Here is a 17550-nt window from a genome sequence, read left to right as displayed (position 1 = left end):
TGGTCACCACCCTTCCTTGTGTGGTGGGGAGAGGCCCAGTCCACAGACCCAACCCTGTTCATCAAGATCTTTTATCTTTGAAGTGGGGCTTATAGTTTACAGTGGCATTCCAGTTTTCAGGAGAATCTAAGGCATTCGGCGTAACTTTTGAACAGATCATGGCTAACAGTGCATGTATTCCCACTTTTAGCATTCAAAACTCCAAATGCAGACCTGTTCCCCTCCACCCTCCAGGAAGGTGGAAAGATGAACAAATAAATATATAAATTATGCATCTGTTCCTCTTTCTGTTCTCAAGTCTCTGTAAGAAAGGCCTTTTTTTGTTGTTGTTTGTTTTTTTGAGAACAGGTCTCATTCTGACGCCTAGGCTGCAGTGCAGTGGCGCCATCATGGCTCGCTGAAGCCTCAATTTCCTGGGCTCAAGTGATCCTCCTGCCTCAGCCTCCCGAGTAGCTGGGACTACAAGCGCACACCGCCATGCCCAGCTAATTTAAAAAAAAATTTTTGTAGAGACAGGGTCTCCCTATGTTGCCCAGGCTGGTCTCGAACTCCTGGCCTCAAGTGATCCTCCCATCTTGGCCTCCTAAAGCGCTGGGATTCCAGGCATGAGCCAGTGCACCTGGCCCTGTTTTTGTCATTTGAGACAGGTTCTCGCTATATCGCCCAGGCTAGTTTCAAACTCCTGGGCTCAAGAGATCCTCCTGCCTCAGATTCCCGAGCAGCTGGGACTACAGGGGCAGCCACTCACCAGTGTGGCCTTAGGGTTTTTGTAGTTGATATTGAACTCACCCACTCATCCATTTATTCACTCATGAATCAATTACTGAGTGCTTATTCTGTGCCATGCGCTATGCCCGGCACAGAGGACACAAAGATGAATAAAGCATCTCCCTGCGATGGGCGAGTGAGGGAGGCTGGATCCCTGGGGAAGCCCAAAGAGTGGAATTAGACAACGTTGTGGAAATTAAACACAAATAACGGGCACTAGTGATGTGAAGGCAGCATGATTCCATTTGATGTGAAACTAGAAGGATAGAAACTCATTTACCAATTATCTTTAAATTCTAACAACTATTTTTAGCCTTTAGATGTGGAAAAAATAATTTGTATTACAGGATGTGTTACCTAACTGTCTGCTTTAACATGATGGTGGTTTTCCTCCTTCTGCCTTCTAGATCCCTGGAAATGTGGGTGCATATGAGGCTCCCTCCGCCTCCTCCCACGGCCATATGAGCTGCCGCCTCCTAGGAGAACCTGGCAGGCCGGCAGCACCCCCAGCTCCCCAGTTCAGCCCAGAAGGGGGCTGCTTGGACTCCGAGGTTTCTCCCTTCACCCGTGGCTGCCTCCTGTCCCCATGACTACAGTGTGGTGAGCACTTTTTGTATAAATTACGCCTCCCTGCAAATATATCTTAGAGTTTTTCTTTTTTTTTTAAGGAAAAAGCCATCTGTTGATTTATTTATCATATGGTATAAATTCTCAAGCTGAAATTCCAGGTCTCTGCCCTATGAAAAACAAAACAAAAGCAAAAACACTTTTTTCTTTGTCTTTGGGGGAGAAAACCAGTGAGGCACTGGCAGTTTAATAAAGGGTAGGACCCCTAGGCTAAAGCAGTGAATGAGAAAAGTAGGGGGAAGACCATGTCCCAGGGAGCAGAAGCCTGGGCGTGAGAAGCACAAGTCTTGGGTTCGAATCCCCTACAGGCCTCAAATTAGCCACGGGACTCCAGGTGCCACTTGACTTCCCTGAATCCCACTGAACCTCCCTGAATCTCAATGTCCTAACCTGTAGAAGAGGGGAAGGAATTTTTCACTCACAGGCTCATGTCAAGAATCAAATGAGATCATATAAACTGTAAAGTACTATCCACTTGTTAATAATTTGGGGAGTGGGGGGACCTCCCAGCACCCTGAAATCACATCGTGTGGGCTACCCAAGTGTGAGGCTACCCCGTGCCTGTGTGTTTCCAGTGCCCCCATATCACTCTCCTGTCTCAAACACCTAGAGGTTGACATCCAAATAACAATATTAAAGTGACTCAGATTTATTATTTTTTTGCAATGGAGTCTTACTCACTCTGTCGCCCAAGCTGGAGTGCAGTGGCGCGATCTCAGCTCACTGCAACCACTGCCTCCCAGGTTCAAGTGATTCTCGTGCCTCAGCCTCCCAAATAGCTGAGATTACAGGTAGTGCACCACCAGGCATGGCTTTTTTTTTTTTTTTTGAGACAGAGTCTTGCTCTGTCACCCAGGCTGGAGTGCAGTGGCACCATCTCGGCTCACCACAACCGCCTCCTGGATTCAAGTGATTCTCTCCTGTCTCAGCCTCCCTAGTAGCCAGGATTACAGGCACATGCCATCATGCTTGGCTAATTTTTATGTTTTTAGTAGACACGGGGTTTCACCATGTTGGCCAGGCTGGTCTCAAACTCCTGACCTCAGATGACCACCTGCCTCGGCCTCCCAAAGTGTTGGGATTACAGGCATGAGCCACCACACCCAGCCTAATTATTTGTATTTTTAGTAGAGACAGGGTTTTGCTATGTTGCCCAGGCTGCTCTTGAACTTCTGGCTTCAAATGATCTGCTTGCCTCGGCCTCCCAAAGTGCTAGGATTACAGGAGTGAGCCATCACGCCCAGCTGACTTCGATTTTTTATTGGGACTGACCTTCTAATTAGTCCAGATTGGATCAATATTTGTGTATCCAGAAATCCAGGTAGTCCCAAGTGTTCTCTGCACATTGTGGGCCCAGTAGGAGGCAGGGCTTATCCCACTGGAAGGTGGCAGTCTCAGGAGCCTTAGTAGTGGAGCCCCCATGACATGGGGTCCAGGTGTCGATCTCTCTGTTGCCATTGGGCAGCCCAGGGCACACTGGTTGCATCTGTTCCCCGGGCACAGGGTGTTCATGGTCTAAGGCTATGACCAGTGTGCCCTGGGCTGCCCAATGGCGACAGAGAGATGCCCTCTGCCCAGCTCCTAATTTTGCACTCAGCACTGTGTGCCAAGGTGCCCACACTCTGCAGTTCCCTCTGGGATCCACGGGGGCCTATGCAGGCCATGCTCAGGGCCAGGACTGACGATACTGTCTCCAGGTGGCTCCACCCTTCAGTTTTGGGTGCTTCTAAAACTTTTCTTGAAGAATGACTCAGTACTCACCCTTAATACAATTTATAGGCTGAAATGATCCCTCTGCCTGCTCCACCTGCTCCAAACCCTAATGAAACAGAAACTAGGGTGGGATCTCACATATGGTATCTTCACTTTGTAGCTGGTGGATTTTTTAAAATGTGGAGGAGAAGGTGGGAGGCAAGACCAGAACTGAGAAATGACTCTTGCTTTTAGTTAGAGGGAGGGTGGCTGTGGGAAGTGTATTTCAATGCCATAAAAGTACCCTGGGAGGTTGCAAATTCTAAGTAATTCGATATGCATAACCCCAGCCTCAGCTGTGTGAGCTCCTCCCTTCTCTGTTCCCCATCACTCCCCCTTTTCCTGGTCCCAGAGTGTGAACCACATTGGTGTAGACATGGGGAAAGTAAAGTGGATTTTTGAGGAAGGAGGATCAGGCAGTGTAGCCCAACAGACCAGAAAATACAGACTCAGTCTCCTCACCTCCCCTCTCACTGTGACCCTTTTTCTTAACAGCAGAGGGCTGACTTTGTCTGCCTTGCTCAGGGAAACCGCCCCACTTTTAATTAAATTTCTCCCTGTAGACGCTGTCTGGGAAGCTGAATGTCATCTTCCCTGGGCTTACCCGCCGGGCTCCTCTCATCCACATCTTCCAGCCTCTAGCCACATGGACCCCTCCGGAAAGCGTGTGTGTGTGTGGGGTGTGTGTGAACATTTTTCATGCTTGATGTGAGCCGGAAGAAAAATGAGCTTCTCTATTTGATCAGTGTGGACCTGCCCACAGCACTAAATTTGGTTCTGCCGTCACCAGCGCCATGAAGCAGCAGCCTGGTTTAGAGGCTTGCCTTCGGTTTCACATAATTTCTCCAGGCTCATGTTACATTTGACCCATTCACAGAGGCTGGAGGGCATGGCTTCTCCAGTCCTTAGCACTGAAGACGTGTCTTTTGGCTTCCGCACAACTAGCACAGGCAGTGGAACCAGATGGGGGATGCTCTGAGGTTGCAGAGGCAGGAAGGCAAGCGGGGGAGAGCTTGGGCCTGGACAGAGGCATGATCTGGCTCCCTCCCCAGCTGTGAAATCTCTGAGCCTCAGTTTGCTTCTCTGCAAAATGAGGATAATAATCCCCACCTCGCTGGGACTGAGGATTAACGAGGCAATGGTTTTAGTAGAATAATCCACTGCTGCTATTATTATCAGCATCTTCGTATAGCAAAACTCATTTGGACCAATGGGGAGTGTGTTAAGTTGGTCTGAAGTAGGGCAAAGGAACGATTATAGAATGTTTTAAAGGAAATGTGTTTTTCATTATTTCCAAGTATATAGAGTACTGGAACTGAGTGCTAGGAGGTGGAGAACTGACTTGATTTAAATAAGGAGAGCTCATTTGACATCGGCATGTTTGATTTCTCAGTACCCAACTGTGTTAATAAAGAGGGTTTTGAGCTATCTATGTGTCCAGCTCTGTGACTGGAGAAGGAAAGTCACGTAAGACACAGTCCTTGCCCTCATAGGACGTGCAGCCTGTGGGCAGATGAGTCCTACACAGGAAGCGGGGGCAAGAAGGAAACTGTGAGGCACTGGGGAGCGCGGCGCTGCCACAGGTGAGAGGAAACGTGTAGCCTCTGGACCTTGAGTGCCAAGGCTGGGGAAAGCTTCAGGGAGGATGGACACTGAGGAAGGTCAGGGCGATTTAAATAGTGGGTGGGGCAGGGAGAGAGGGGCAAGGCTGCCATGGGTGAGCAATGGGCAGAAAGAGCACGGCGTCTATGAAGGAGCCACAGGGCAGGCTGGCAGGAAGCGGGAGGTGGGACTGGGCAGGGAGGTGAGCCAAGGTGTGGGGACCTGGGCAGGCAGCTCGAGGCCAGCTTGGCTTAGCAGGCGATGCCCGTGGCAGGACCACACTTGGAGAGGGCCAGCGCAGGTGATGGGGTTGCTCTGGGAAGAATTTGGCAATGGCACGCAAAACGGATTGGATATGAATTTTGGAATTGAAACAGGGAACAACTCATTATCGCTTCCATAAGGATCCAAGGGTGAGATGATAAGGCCTAAAATCATTTTATCACTGGTGAGAGTGTAACTGGAAAGAGAGGGGCAAACTGAGGCAATGCCTGGAAGAAACTGGCAGGTCTGTTCCAGGATGTAGAGGGAAAAGAGCTTAAGGCTCCATGGCTTGCCACATTCGGGACTGGAAGATGGCAAATTCCAGGGACCGAAGTGCACAGACCAGGTGGTAATGGGGGCAGCATTTTACTAAAACACAAGGCTATGGGGCCACTGGACACCCAGGACTGGCACTCAAACCTGGCCATGCTAGAGAAAAGACGGGCCATTGTCAGGGTGGGGGTTATGCATACACCCTGAAATACCTCCCACCATCCACGCTCCGGAGAAACCCTCCATTCACAGGGTGAAGGCAAACTGACTTCAGCCCTGCTCTGGCTCAATTCAAATTCCAGGTGCAAGCAGTTCAGTTAACGAGCCTGCCCCGTGCCTTTGCCACCAAACAGTTGTCAGAATATTACACCACCCAAGTCAACGCCTGGCTTTAATTTAATCACTCATGCCTTAATCGATTCCTGTCACATGCTAAACACTGTGAGTGGTGGGGAGAGGCTCCTCCTGGGCATAATTAGAACATGAGATTCTGTACCAAGTCCCTGTCTGGTTAGGAAGAAACTGAAAACTCCAGAAAAAAACGGAAATGCTCCCAGGAAATTCCATTCAAGGGTCCTGACTTGAGCCCAGAAGGAAGCCCCAGCCCTTCCCCAGAGAAGTCAGCACTGGCAGGGGCTGGAAATCACTTGAGATCATGCTCAAGGCACCCCCACCCACTGTCTGGCACCCTGGTTTGGGTCTCCTTCCTTCCAAAGAAGGGGACAGACAAGATCAGTGCAGGCTGGGCTGTGGCCACCCATGCATCCCTCCTGGGCACGGACCCTGCTGGCTCAGCCCTCACCCCTAGGAACCAGCTGCACCGTCTGACTGGCGCTAAGGGAGCCAGGTGGCAGCAGCTATACTATTTCAGGTCAGGCTAAAGTCAGCCCACCAAAGACTTCAGATCAGCACCTGACTGCGGCTCCCGGGAGGCATCCCCCAGCCCTGCAGCACTTCTGAGAAGCTCAAAGGAATTCTCTTAAGTTGTTTTATTTCAGTTCTATGACTATGCGAAGAGAAGAAACACCACATTATCGTCCATTCTGAGGGGGAAGACGGCATAATCTCCATTTCTCAGATGGAAATATGGAGGCATGGGAAATCTTAATCTTGGCCAAAAATCTCTTAGTTGACAAATGAATTCAGGGCTTGGCAACCCTAAGCAGCCAGGGATAAGAGGGGCCCACAAAATGAGGGAGTGGCTCGCTTCTGGAATTCAGTCTTGCTGGTAACAAACGATAAGATCTTTTTAAAAGTCTTTTTATTTTTATTTTTTTAACTTGGCTCAGATTGTCAACTTATAACATGAATCCTACTGATTAAAAATTTTTTCTTGCATTTCTCATCAGCCATCAAACATTGGTTCATGATTATTTATAGCACTTTAGTGACATTGAAAGGGATTTATTTCAATTTATTCAGTCTTTATTAACACTGCACAGGGAACACAGTGCAGCCGCCGCTGGCCTTTTCTCAGGCACAGCTGAGATGCTAAGAAGGGAGGAACTTCACCACTAAAGGAAGAACTGAACCCGGTGGAGAGAAGCCCAGGAGGCAAGTTATCCCTATAGGATTATCCAGGAAAAATATTAAATAGGTTTTAATAAGGTTCAGGTGAGTTTATGAATGATCACTCCATTATTCAAGCGGATTTAGGGATGTTCTGCAAAATCCTCCGTTTCTAAGCTGGCCTCATGAAGACCAGCAGCAGAGGCAGAGGCTGAGCCGCTGCACTGGGGATTGAGGCCAGCGTGGAATTTCCCCTGCTCATAGGGAGAAGACAAGACAGAAAACGGATGGTGGGAGGGCTGGTGACTCTTCCAAACGACTATTCCTGATGTTTCCTGGCAATGAGCAGCTATGAAAGGGACAGGTTCACATGCGACTACACCATGACTTTTGCTGTGCCCCAATGTAACAGGAGGTTATAGACAGCAGTTTTATTTGCATATATAACCTTTGCTTGTCTTATTAACATATTGCTGATTTAAATTCTGATACATTGTCAAAGTAGAAAGCTGTTCAGGTTTTCAGCAAGCCCAGTATAAAAAATGCAGGCATGCAAAAAATAGGTAGTGAATATTCACATTTAAATACATGTAAATATAAACAGAATTTAAAAAAATAAGTTTAGAGACAGGGCCTTGCTGTGTTACCCAGGCTGGAGTGCTGTGGGACAATCACAGCTCACTGTAGCCTTGAACTCCTGGGCTCAAGCGATCCTCCTGCTTCAGCCTCCCAAGTAGCTAGGGCTATAGACGCATGCCATCATGCCCAGCTAATTTTTACAGTTTTCTTTTGTAGAGACAGGGTCTTGTTTTGTTGCCCAGGCTAGTCTCAGACTCCTGGCTTCAAGTGATCCTCCCACAGTGCTGGGATTACAAGTGTGAGCCACTGAGCCTGGCCTCATTTATATATATATATATATATACATAAAACCAAAGAGATTCTTTTTTTTTTTTTGAGATGAAGTCTAGCTCTGTCCCCCAGGCTAGAGTGCAGTGGCACAATCTCAGCTTACTGCAAGCTCCGCCTCCCGGGTTCACGCCATTCCCCTGCCTCAGCCTCTCGAGTAGCTGGGACTACAGGCGCCCGCCACCACGCCCGGCTACTTTTTTGTATTTTTAGTAGAGACGGGGTTTCACCGTGTTAGCCAGGATGGTCTCGATCTCCTAACCTCATGATCTGCCCGCCTCGGCCTCCCAAAGTGCTGGGATTACAGGCGTGAGCCACCGCACCCAGACTGTCTGATGTTGCCGTGAATAATTACCCAGGAAGTCTCTTTTTGAGGGACAGGCCATGGGAGGGGGATAAGGTAAGACAATAGTTTGGTGCCACTGTTCAATTAAGAACAACTGGAAACAGGTACCCCTGAAATGACCTGCAAATCAATGGCAGAACTGGATCCGATCCAGGACAACTCTGTTGACACAGGATTTAGAACGCTGGCTCCAATTCAGGAGGAGGAGCTGTCCTTTACGCTGGGGGAGGAGCACCGTCCCAGGGTTCCATGAATTGGTCCTTCCCAGCACTTCGTTCTTGGCATTCTGTGGCGTCTGTAGAGCACATGACAAGCAATTACGAAGCCGGGGGTCTTCTAATATCCTTGCTGTCCCAGGGAGGAGGACACAAGCATGAAAGTGCATCCCTGGACTTTTTGTGGTAAAACTGCAGACTTAGATCCCAAGACAACATCACCAGCCTTCTCAGTAAAACAGAAAACTGGGCCATAGGCTGGAAGGAAAACCAGCAGCTGGGACCAGAGATAATTATGTCCCTCTTCTCTTTGATGCCTGGATTTAGCAGTAGGGTGGACGGGGCCAAAGGAGAGGAATGAATGAAACATTATTATCAATGGCTTCAGATTTAATTCTCACTTGCTGATTTAAAACTGTTTTTAGCGTTGGACATTGATCTAAGACTCTTTCCTCAGGGGAGTTAATAGAGCAAAGGGAATTTAAACTTATTTTCAGTCTGATGGGGAGGATTTTGTAGTGCCCTCTTAAATTGGGATTCTGTGTGAATGACTTCAAAGTGCTGTGCTAGTCCTGGCAGACAGACAGAAGATGGGCAGGGAGAACGCCCACCTTTTACTTATTTAAAAGTTTCCCCAGTAGGTGTTCTTCTGATACCCTGTAAGAGTAAGACATGAAGGTCTGTAAACATGCAAGGCCGGGGTCCACACAGCCTGATCTGCAGTCAGGACTGCCTCTTATCACAGCCAAGCACTTACTAAAGGTCATCTGTGCCCATTCAAAATCTTCTATGTACACCAGACTTGCTATAATAATCACATACCCTAAATAAGGTGCAAGCTGGCCGGGCGCGGTGGCTCACCCCTGTAATCCCAGCACTTCGGGAGGCCGAGGTGGGTGGATCACTTGGGTCAGAAGTTCGGGACCAGCCTGGCCAACATGGCGAAACCCCATCTCTACAAAAACACAAAAATCAGCCAAGCATTATGGTGTGTACCTGTAGTCCCGGCTACGGCGGAGGCTGAGGCAGAATTGCTTAAACCCTGGAGGTGGAGGTTGCAGTGAGCCAAGATCGCGCCATTGCACTTGAGCCTGGGCAATAGAGCGAGACTCCATCTCAAAAAAAGTTAAAAAAAAATAAGGTGCAAGCTGATGGAGTACAAGTGCAGAGGGAAAGATAAGCTCTTCAAATCATTCAATGATTTTAAGAAAATTAAGTTGAACGTTTTGGAAAGACTTCATAAAGGTGAGTAATATTTACTATCAAATGGGATGGTAAAGACCATGAAAAAAAAAAAAAGTAAAATCCCCAAAGGATTCTGCATTCAGATGACTCCACAATGTAAACCCAAAATCCAAACTGAAATCGGAGGACCCAGACAGTGCATTATTAATGCAGCATAGGCAAAACAGACAAGAAATTTCAACTGGCTGATCCAGACACCAAGAGAAGACCTGAGCCCTGTGTCAAAAGATGGGTGAACGAATTCACATTTATATAGTTTCGGTTAAAGTAAAATCTTGGAAATCTATGTGTATCATTTAAGTGATTTTCTGATATAATAACTTTTTAAAACTGATATATTGTTATTCAGTCTTGATTTAAGGGATAAGAAGGCTTCTTGGGCCTAATTTATTAATTCATAAATGACTATACTTACTGGATACATGGAATTCCTAAGATTCAGTACGCCACAAGTTTGCTTTATTCAACCCTTTTCTAGTTTACTTTCAACCAACCACCCTGAAATCTGTTTGCCAGTTTACCAACGTCAGCACTCTGTTGAATTACTTCATTTATAAAATCTCTTCTTTACTTCCTTCGCCTTCCCTGACTGCCATTACTTTCTCAATCAGCCTTCACTTTTTATTCAACGAGTAAACTGGAAAGATCTCTGAACCCGATGTACTAAGCCAGGTCACCCTGCCCGGGATGGCTGGAGGGAGGGCAGGTCGGTTTGGGCTGGTAGAGAGCGTGTAGTTTATTCCTGGCATGGAGTGGATTTCAGGAAGAAGATGAGGCAGGGACAGCAGATGACAAATCTCCGCTTGCCTGTGGCAAGAGTTCTGTGTGTACATTTAAACATGGGTGTGTGCAATTTTCAGAGGATCCACTTCTGCCCAAACAGTTTGGTGCAGGGGAGCTGGGCAGTTGCCGAGTTTTCCTATCTCGATCCCTACTCAGTGTAACAATTTATCTGTACAACTGATTCCATCACCAGGATCTTTAGACCCCTCTGCTCATTCAGCCAATCACAAGCACTTATCCACAGGACACCGCCAATGATGCCATTTACTAAGCAGTTACTATGTGCTTGGCCCTAGTGAGTACCGGGTTAGCTTGTTTGAACCCCATGGCAACCCGTGAGACAGGTACCATCATACTCCAAGTTATGGATGACAAAAAACTCTCCAAGCAGCTAAACAACATGGCTTAGGTCTCACAGTGAGCAGGGAGCTGGGACTTGTGCCCAGGAGGCCCGATCAGAGCCTACCTCCTTAACCATTAGGCCAAACTGCCTCCACATGCAGAACACTGCCCTGCACTGGGGACCTGGGGGAGGGGTAACAGTGCCTGATGAAATATAAAAAAAGCAAAGAAAATTCAGGGAATATACCTGGAAGTTGTTCGAGTTTGTATTTTGCTGAAGCCCATTCTATCTGCATGCTTACAGAAAGTTTCCTAACCGGAGAACCCAGAAAGCTCAAAACCTGTCCTGGGCCAGCCTCAAATTCCTCCTCACACTCAGTTGGGAGCCATCTGGGCAGGCAGGGAACCTGGCAGAGGTGGCAGGAGCATGGCACCTGGAGACAGGAAAAGAATTCTTGGACAGCAACCTCTTCGGCAAGGCAACAGGGGCAAGACAGAGGATTCTCAGGTAGCCCCAAGGCACCACAGTATAACGGAATATTTATTGCAAAGCCTGGGCCCCAGGAAGTGAGAAAAGCCTCCCGGGCCCATCTTTGCCAAAGGATTCTTACATGAGGACTTGCCTATGCCCACCCAACTCAACCCACACCCACAATCTCAGAGCTGGCCTCATCAATGGGCGCCAACGCTTTCACCTTTCCAAGGTACAGAACCTAAGCTGGGGATCTGATGTCCCTAAACCTCAGAGACTTGACCTTGGCCACACTGAATCTACATCTTGATCCCCAGTCTTGATTTCCAGCTTTCCCTGGGTCAATCAAACCAGCTGCCTCGTCATATGGCAGAGCAGTCCAGAAACCCTGGATTAGGGAGAAGAGGTTTAAGGACCTTAGGAAGAGATATTTGTTCTTTGTTTTATAAACAGAGCACCAATGTAGAGTGAAATGCCTTGCTCTCTGTGTCAGGGCCAGATAAGAAATTGAGAGCTTTAACTCCACATCTCCCTAACCTTATCCTGGGTCATGCTCCAATTACAGACTCTTGTAAAAATTCATTTGTGAGACAGTGGTTTTGGAATCAATATTCTACTGGGTCAATGTTATAGATCATATTTGGGTTCCCGGACTAGTCCACAATGGCCAAGTAAACCTACATGTGGCTGAGAGGGGAGGGAACTAGTATCAGGCACCCAGCTCCACCACCCACTGGCTCTGTGACCTTTAGCAAGTTACTAACCCTCTCTGCGCTTCAGTTTCCCCATCACGGACATAATAACAGCACCTGCTACATAGGGGAAGTGTTGTGAGGATTAAATGAGATAATCTTAGCAAGCACTTAGAATAGGGCCTCCTAAAAGACACTCAATGAATGTAATTAAGATAGCGGTGCCATTGTCAATCCCAGCAGTGGTGACATTGGGGCTGGGTCATATTTTGATGTAGGAGACTGTCCTGTGCCTTGTAGGATGTTTAACAGCATTCCTGGCCTCTACCCACGAGATGTCAGTAGCACCCTCCCCGAGTTGTGAAAATAAAAACATCTCTCTAGACATCTCAGTGGCCCCCAGTTGCGAACCATGGTTTTACAGGAAAACAGCTGAGAGTCCCTGCTGGAACATAAGGACTCGTCTCCCTGCTGCAGCCCAGCTCGTGAGGCTGGGGTCTTCTCTTCCCGTCACCTGCTGAGGTGCCCCCCAAACACCAGCTCCATGTCACTAGTGGAAGCACCTAACTCCTGGGCATAGCAAGTTAGGAGTGGCCAGCGGGGTGTTTCTGGGAGTGTGAGGGGGCTTTGGGGGTCTCTGAACACGGTGATGAGGAAAGTGGTGGTGGAGGAAGGAGCAGAGTCAAACGCAGTTTCCCATCCGCTTCCCACTATATTTCCCCATTTATCCTTCATGGATAAAATTCATTTGGTATGGACCGAATACCTCTTGTATGTCTAGCACTGCATTAGGCCCCTACGGCTGTTTTTATTTGTTTTTGAGTGATTCTTTTTCAAGGAGGGAGTAAGGAAAATGCTAAATAAATACATCAATAGAAGGCAAGGTCCAGTTGGAAAATTATCACATGTCCAATTGGAAAAATAACACGTGTTCGTACATATAGCCACAGAGCTACTGAAACCACACACATAAATGCTGAGGGAAAGTGGAATAAAACAGTTTCTTTAAATTTTCAACAAATGGACTGTAACAACGGATGTTAAAAAGGCAGAAGGAAAACCACAATCTTAGCACATCTCCAGGCTGGCACTGACCTCCAAGGGCATGAGGGTCAAAGGGCACGTTTAATAGAAAGGCCACTTTTTCCAACCGGCATAAATGATAACCTTTCCTCAATCAAACCGATTCTAAGTTTTCTAGCAATTTATGGGCAGTATCCATTTCTTTTGTTCCTGTCGGAGGAGCAATGCCTGATATTAGAAACCACTTAAAAGCCACGCCCTTCCAGCAGGAACAGTCATGGACTGTCACTCATCCAAAACCCAGCAAAGCCAACAAGCCCCTTCCCCAAATCGTCCAAAGGTGAACCCAAGAGCCAAGTCAGGTTATTGCTGTATAAACATCTGTTAGAGAGGCAAACTTGGCCAAGGAATGGATGAGCTTCAAGAGTCACTCCGGAACTGCGTAGCGGGGGGTAGGGGCGGGGGATACACTTATCTGTTTATCCATTAATTTGTTTATGTAGAGGGAGGATTTGGAAATGGAAAATAAACAATTCTTATACAGTAAATATAAGGAGCCATCACAAAACACAAAATGACATCCCAGAATCAACCGCGGTAGGAAAGACATTTCCCTGTCTCCTGTAGGATGGGTCAGTTAAGGGGGCGAGGGGGATCAGATAGAACTCAAATTGGTCCTGCTGAGCCTGGAGCCTGAGCGCGCAGAGGGGTGAGCTGGGCAGTCGCTGTCGGAGCCCCCATCATCCCTTCCAGCCTGGACCATTCTGAGACGGAGGTTTGGAGTTACAGGTGTGTGACCGCCAGAGGGTGAGAGGGGTCACTCGCTCGGAATGTAAGAGCTCCCGCCTGCTGGGGATGGGGAGGAGTCGTCGATGGCCCCAGGATCCGTGCCCAGACATTTCCAGAGGCGCAGCAGCTGGTTCAGCACCCCACCGTCATCCGCGCAAAAAAGCTGCATCCCTCGAGGTCCTGGGGCGAAGCCATTTCCTTAAAGCGCGCGCAGAGCCAGGATGGAGTTTCCTACGAAGGACCGTCCCCCTGAGGTTCCTCCATTAACAGCGCCCCCGGCCTTGCCACCGCAGCGGCCCCACCAAAGCGCCAACACATTTCAAAATGGAGCGAAATCGCAGAAGCGCGGAGCGCGCTTTGTTCCCAGCATTGGGCTAAATGCTCTCATCCCCACCGGGCTCCCTTTCCTCCAAAGGCAGGACGTGACATCTCTGCTCGAGAGACGGCAATACGCAGCCGTGGCCGCGGGCTCCCCTTTTCCAGGGCCACCCCGAGACCCTCGCTCCATCTGGAAGGGGAATCCCGCGCCCAGCTCTGTCTGGGGGCGAGGAAGGAGAGAAGATGCTTGAATGGATCCCTGAGCCGCTCTGCAACCCCTCGCGGCGGGCCCAGCCATGCGAGGAGCCTCGCAGCACCCAGGCTCCAGCCCTCTACGGCACCGTCGAGGAGGGTCAGCCTGGTCCCGGGCGGGCAGCCAAGCCATTCCCCATAAATTCAGATCAACCTGGGCGGCCCGCGTGGAGGATTCAGCTCCTAGATGCTCGTTCGTCTCAGAAGTGCGCCCCCCGCACCAGTTTTCAGCGATAGAATTAACCAGAAAACCGCACGTACCAGGTTCATCACAGGAGGGCGAGGCTCGGATTCGTTGGCCAGGAGTTCCCCCTGCCGCCCCAGACTCGGTTTTGGGGGCGCGGTGAACTTGGACACAGGTGAAATTTATTTAAGATAAATAATATTAATCAGTACGGACATAATATTAATAAAAATACACCCAGGGCCGCCTATCTGAGTGTCTGCGGCCTCCAGGGGCCAATTAGAAAGAGCCTAAGGCGGAGGGGTTGGGGGCTTCCTCCCGTGTCCTCCAGGAGGCCGACTGGGCACGGCCCCCCCTACCCCAGGGTCCCCAATCTCCGCAGGGAAGGGGTGAGGCCAGCCCCAAGATCCCCTTTCCGGGCACCTGTGGTTCCCATGGCAATCCCCCCTCTGTGCCCCGTCCAGTGGGCTCAGAAAGATGGGTGTGGCCACAGCACCAGTAACCTTATACGCCCTCCTCACATTCTCCGGCCAGGCGAAGCAACAGGGCGTAAAGCCGGAGAGGCCCTGCCAGGGCTCCCCACCCACCCCCGGATGGGTAGCCAGCGTCCCTCGCTGGGCAACCTGGTGTGGCGTGGCCCTCAGGACACTTGGGGTGTAGGGAGGGGCGAGATCCCTCTGCCGCCGCCCGCAGCGCGCACGGAGACTCGAATCCCATCCCTTCAGAAGCTTCCCGGCGCCAGCAGACTCCGAGACGAGGCTGCGCGCGGTCACGCCCGTTCCATGCATGCCGGCGGTCTGGGGGTTGACTCGGGTTCATCGACCCCAGCAAGCCTCGAGATCCAACAATGGGCTCGGAAATGAGGAGCGAAAAAGGAAAGAGAGGCGCGTGGGCGTAGTGGGGAGGTTGGCTAAACACCCTCAGAATAAAAGCCAGAAACCAGGGCTGGGAGCGCAGATCACGTAACCTCTACAGACAAAGCAAAGAGCCCCCTTAGAAGGTGCTGGGCGAACGCCCCCAGTGCTCACGCCCGCAGCAGCAAAACGCCAAGATTTCAGCGCTGATTGCCCCCCTCCCTTTAATGCCAGGCCCCGCCCTGTCCTACGAAGCCCGGCCACCCGGTTTGGCATGGCACCGTAAAGACGTGACACGCTGAAAAAAGATGGCACCTCGCGTTCCGAGGGGGAAAAAAGGGGGGGGTGGGGGCGGGAGTGGGAGGAGGCACAGCCTATCCTCCCCCCTCCTCGCCCACCAGGGTCCACACCCACTGCCGCAGTGAGGGGCGAGCCCTGCGCGCCAGCCCCGCGCCTCCGGCAGGGAGCGCACACGCCGGGCGCCCTGCGCTCCGAGCGCTGAGAAAGAAATCCGCCCTGAGATGCACCTGCAGCCCCGCGCCCATCCGTGCATGGCTGCGGCTGTGCGTGCCGGCGAGCGGGGGCCAGCGGCCGCCGAGTCCGTCCACATCGCCAGGCCAGGTGAACCCTGCCTTTGCGAGCGTGAACACTGGGATCCGCGCACTGTCCTCAGGCACGGCGCTGCTCGCGTCTCTGTGCCAGGCGTGCGCAGGGGGAAGGGCAACTAAAGTGACAGCGTCTGGACCCCTCCCCATCTCCTCGATTTCTCCCAGCCCCCAAATGTCCCCTACGGGTTTCTGAAGGAGGAAAAGGGGAGGGGGTCGGCCCTCGCCTAAAATCAGGGGCAGTGAAGGCCCTGTCGGAATCACTGCTCGGGAGGTGTAGGGAGGAGCGTGCAGGGAGTCATCTTTTCTAGAACCCGATCCACATCTTCCTTAGAGCTGATGGCGAACAGCGGCAGGGACAGCGGATTTGATTCGGTTTCGGGGGTCGTTATCGGACCCCTCCCCCCCCCACACACACGCACACGCCCATTGCGGCAAAAGGCTGAGGTGGAGAGTGAAGGGCAGCCCCCTCCCCCAAGTCACCGCCGCCGCGCCCCACCCTGCCGGCACAGCCTCCACCTGGGGTGGGCGCGAAGCGGGTAATGAAGACCCTCCAGCACACACATACACGCGCGCACTCACGCGTGCGTGCATCCCTTGCTCAGGTCCCTTTCCAGGCCGCCCTGGCCCCAGCCCCCGAGCAGGGGAGGCAGGGAGGGGCCCTGCGGTGGCCCCGACCGATGCCCGGCGCACGAAGCCCCAGTCTGCGGAGGGGGAGGGCGAGGGGCGGCGGCGCAGGGGTGCACAGAGGCGGACGGCGAGGTAGATTTCGGAGCCGCGGCGCTTACCTGATAGTCGACAGAGGCGAGGACGGAGAGGACAGCGGAGGAGGAGAAGGTGGCTGTGGTGGCGGCGGCAGAAGGTGGGCGGTGGCAGCGGCGCTGCTGTTGGTGCCGGAGCTGGTGGGTGGCGGTGACTGCGAGGGCGCGCGCCGGCGAAGAGGGCGCGTTCCCGAGGCCGGCGGGCGGCGCAGGCGCGAGCAGCGGGAGCGCGAGCCTCCCCAGGGGAGGGGGCGGGCAGCGCGGCCTCCACGGGAGCCTTCTCCTCCGGCCACCAGTGGGCGCGCGCGAGCGCCCTGCCGCTCGGCCGTCCGGCGCCTCCCGGCTCGTTCCTCTCGGCGCTGCCCTTTCCCGGTCCCCCTCCCGCTACGCCTCAGGCCGCGACGCTGACCGCAGCGCGCACGCGCGTTCCGTGGCGCACGCGCTCTCCCCGCCTCCTGTAGTTGGAGCCTTTGTCTCGTTGGAGGGGTGGGTGTCCTCCTTCGGGCCATGCGGGGTCGGGGCAAGGCCAGTGGCTCCGCCGCTGGGTCCGCTGCCCTTTACTTTCAGTCAGCCTGGGGCGGTGTCCTCTCCTAGAGAGGTCCTGAGCGGCCTTCCACGTGGCCGGCCCTCGAGTCCGTCCGCCCTGACCCTCCTAGTCCCGAAACCGCGCCCCTGGCTAAGGTCTCTTTCCCCCAAGCTGCTTCCTTTCTCCTTGCTTTTTTCCCACCTTTTTTGTTACTGACCAAGGTGAATCCTTTCCTTAACAAATCGGCTTAAAGCAAGCTAACTCAGTTACAATACAGTAGAACTGTACTTAAAAAAAAAAAAAAAAATTTGAATCTATGATGTATCCGTTACGTTAGAAAAAAAATCTTAAATTAGACGAATTTCAAATAGTGCTTAACACATCGCAGAGCATTTGCACACAGTTATTTGTATCACGTCTTTTGAAACACCTTTATGCTGTA

At 51.3% G+C, this 17550-nt stretch overlaps 1 protein-coding gene across 7 annotated transcripts in view; it reads right to left on the bottom strand.

Moving 5' to 3' along the window:
* MAPT (microtubule associated protein tau) overlaps positions 1–16926 on the bottom strand; it is a 126099-nt gene extending 109173 nt beyond the window's left edge. For 2 of the 7 annotated variants that reach the window (XM_032163963.2, XM_032163964.2), the window contains exon 1: positions 16610–16902. The gene's annotated coding sequence lies outside the window, so the exon portion shown is untranslated. Of the gene's footprint in view, positions 1–16609 lie in introns of all 7 variants that reach the window. The other 5 variants (XM_032163966.2, XM_032163959.2, XM_032163961.2 and 2 more) reach the window with 5 other exon arrangements.
* Between the last annotated feature and the right edge of the window lie 624 nt (positions 16927–17550).

Source organism: Hylobates moloch, unplaced genomic scaffold (assembly GCF_009828535.3).
Source record: "Hylobates moloch isolate HMO894 unplaced genomic scaffold, HMol_V3 SCAFFOLD_10, whole genome shotgun sequence".
In the NCBI taxonomy this organism is placed as follows: Eukaryota; Metazoa; Chordata; class Mammalia; order Primates; family Hylobatidae; genus Hylobates; species Hylobates moloch.
This window is presented reverse-complemented; position numbering and strand designations above follow the sequence as displayed.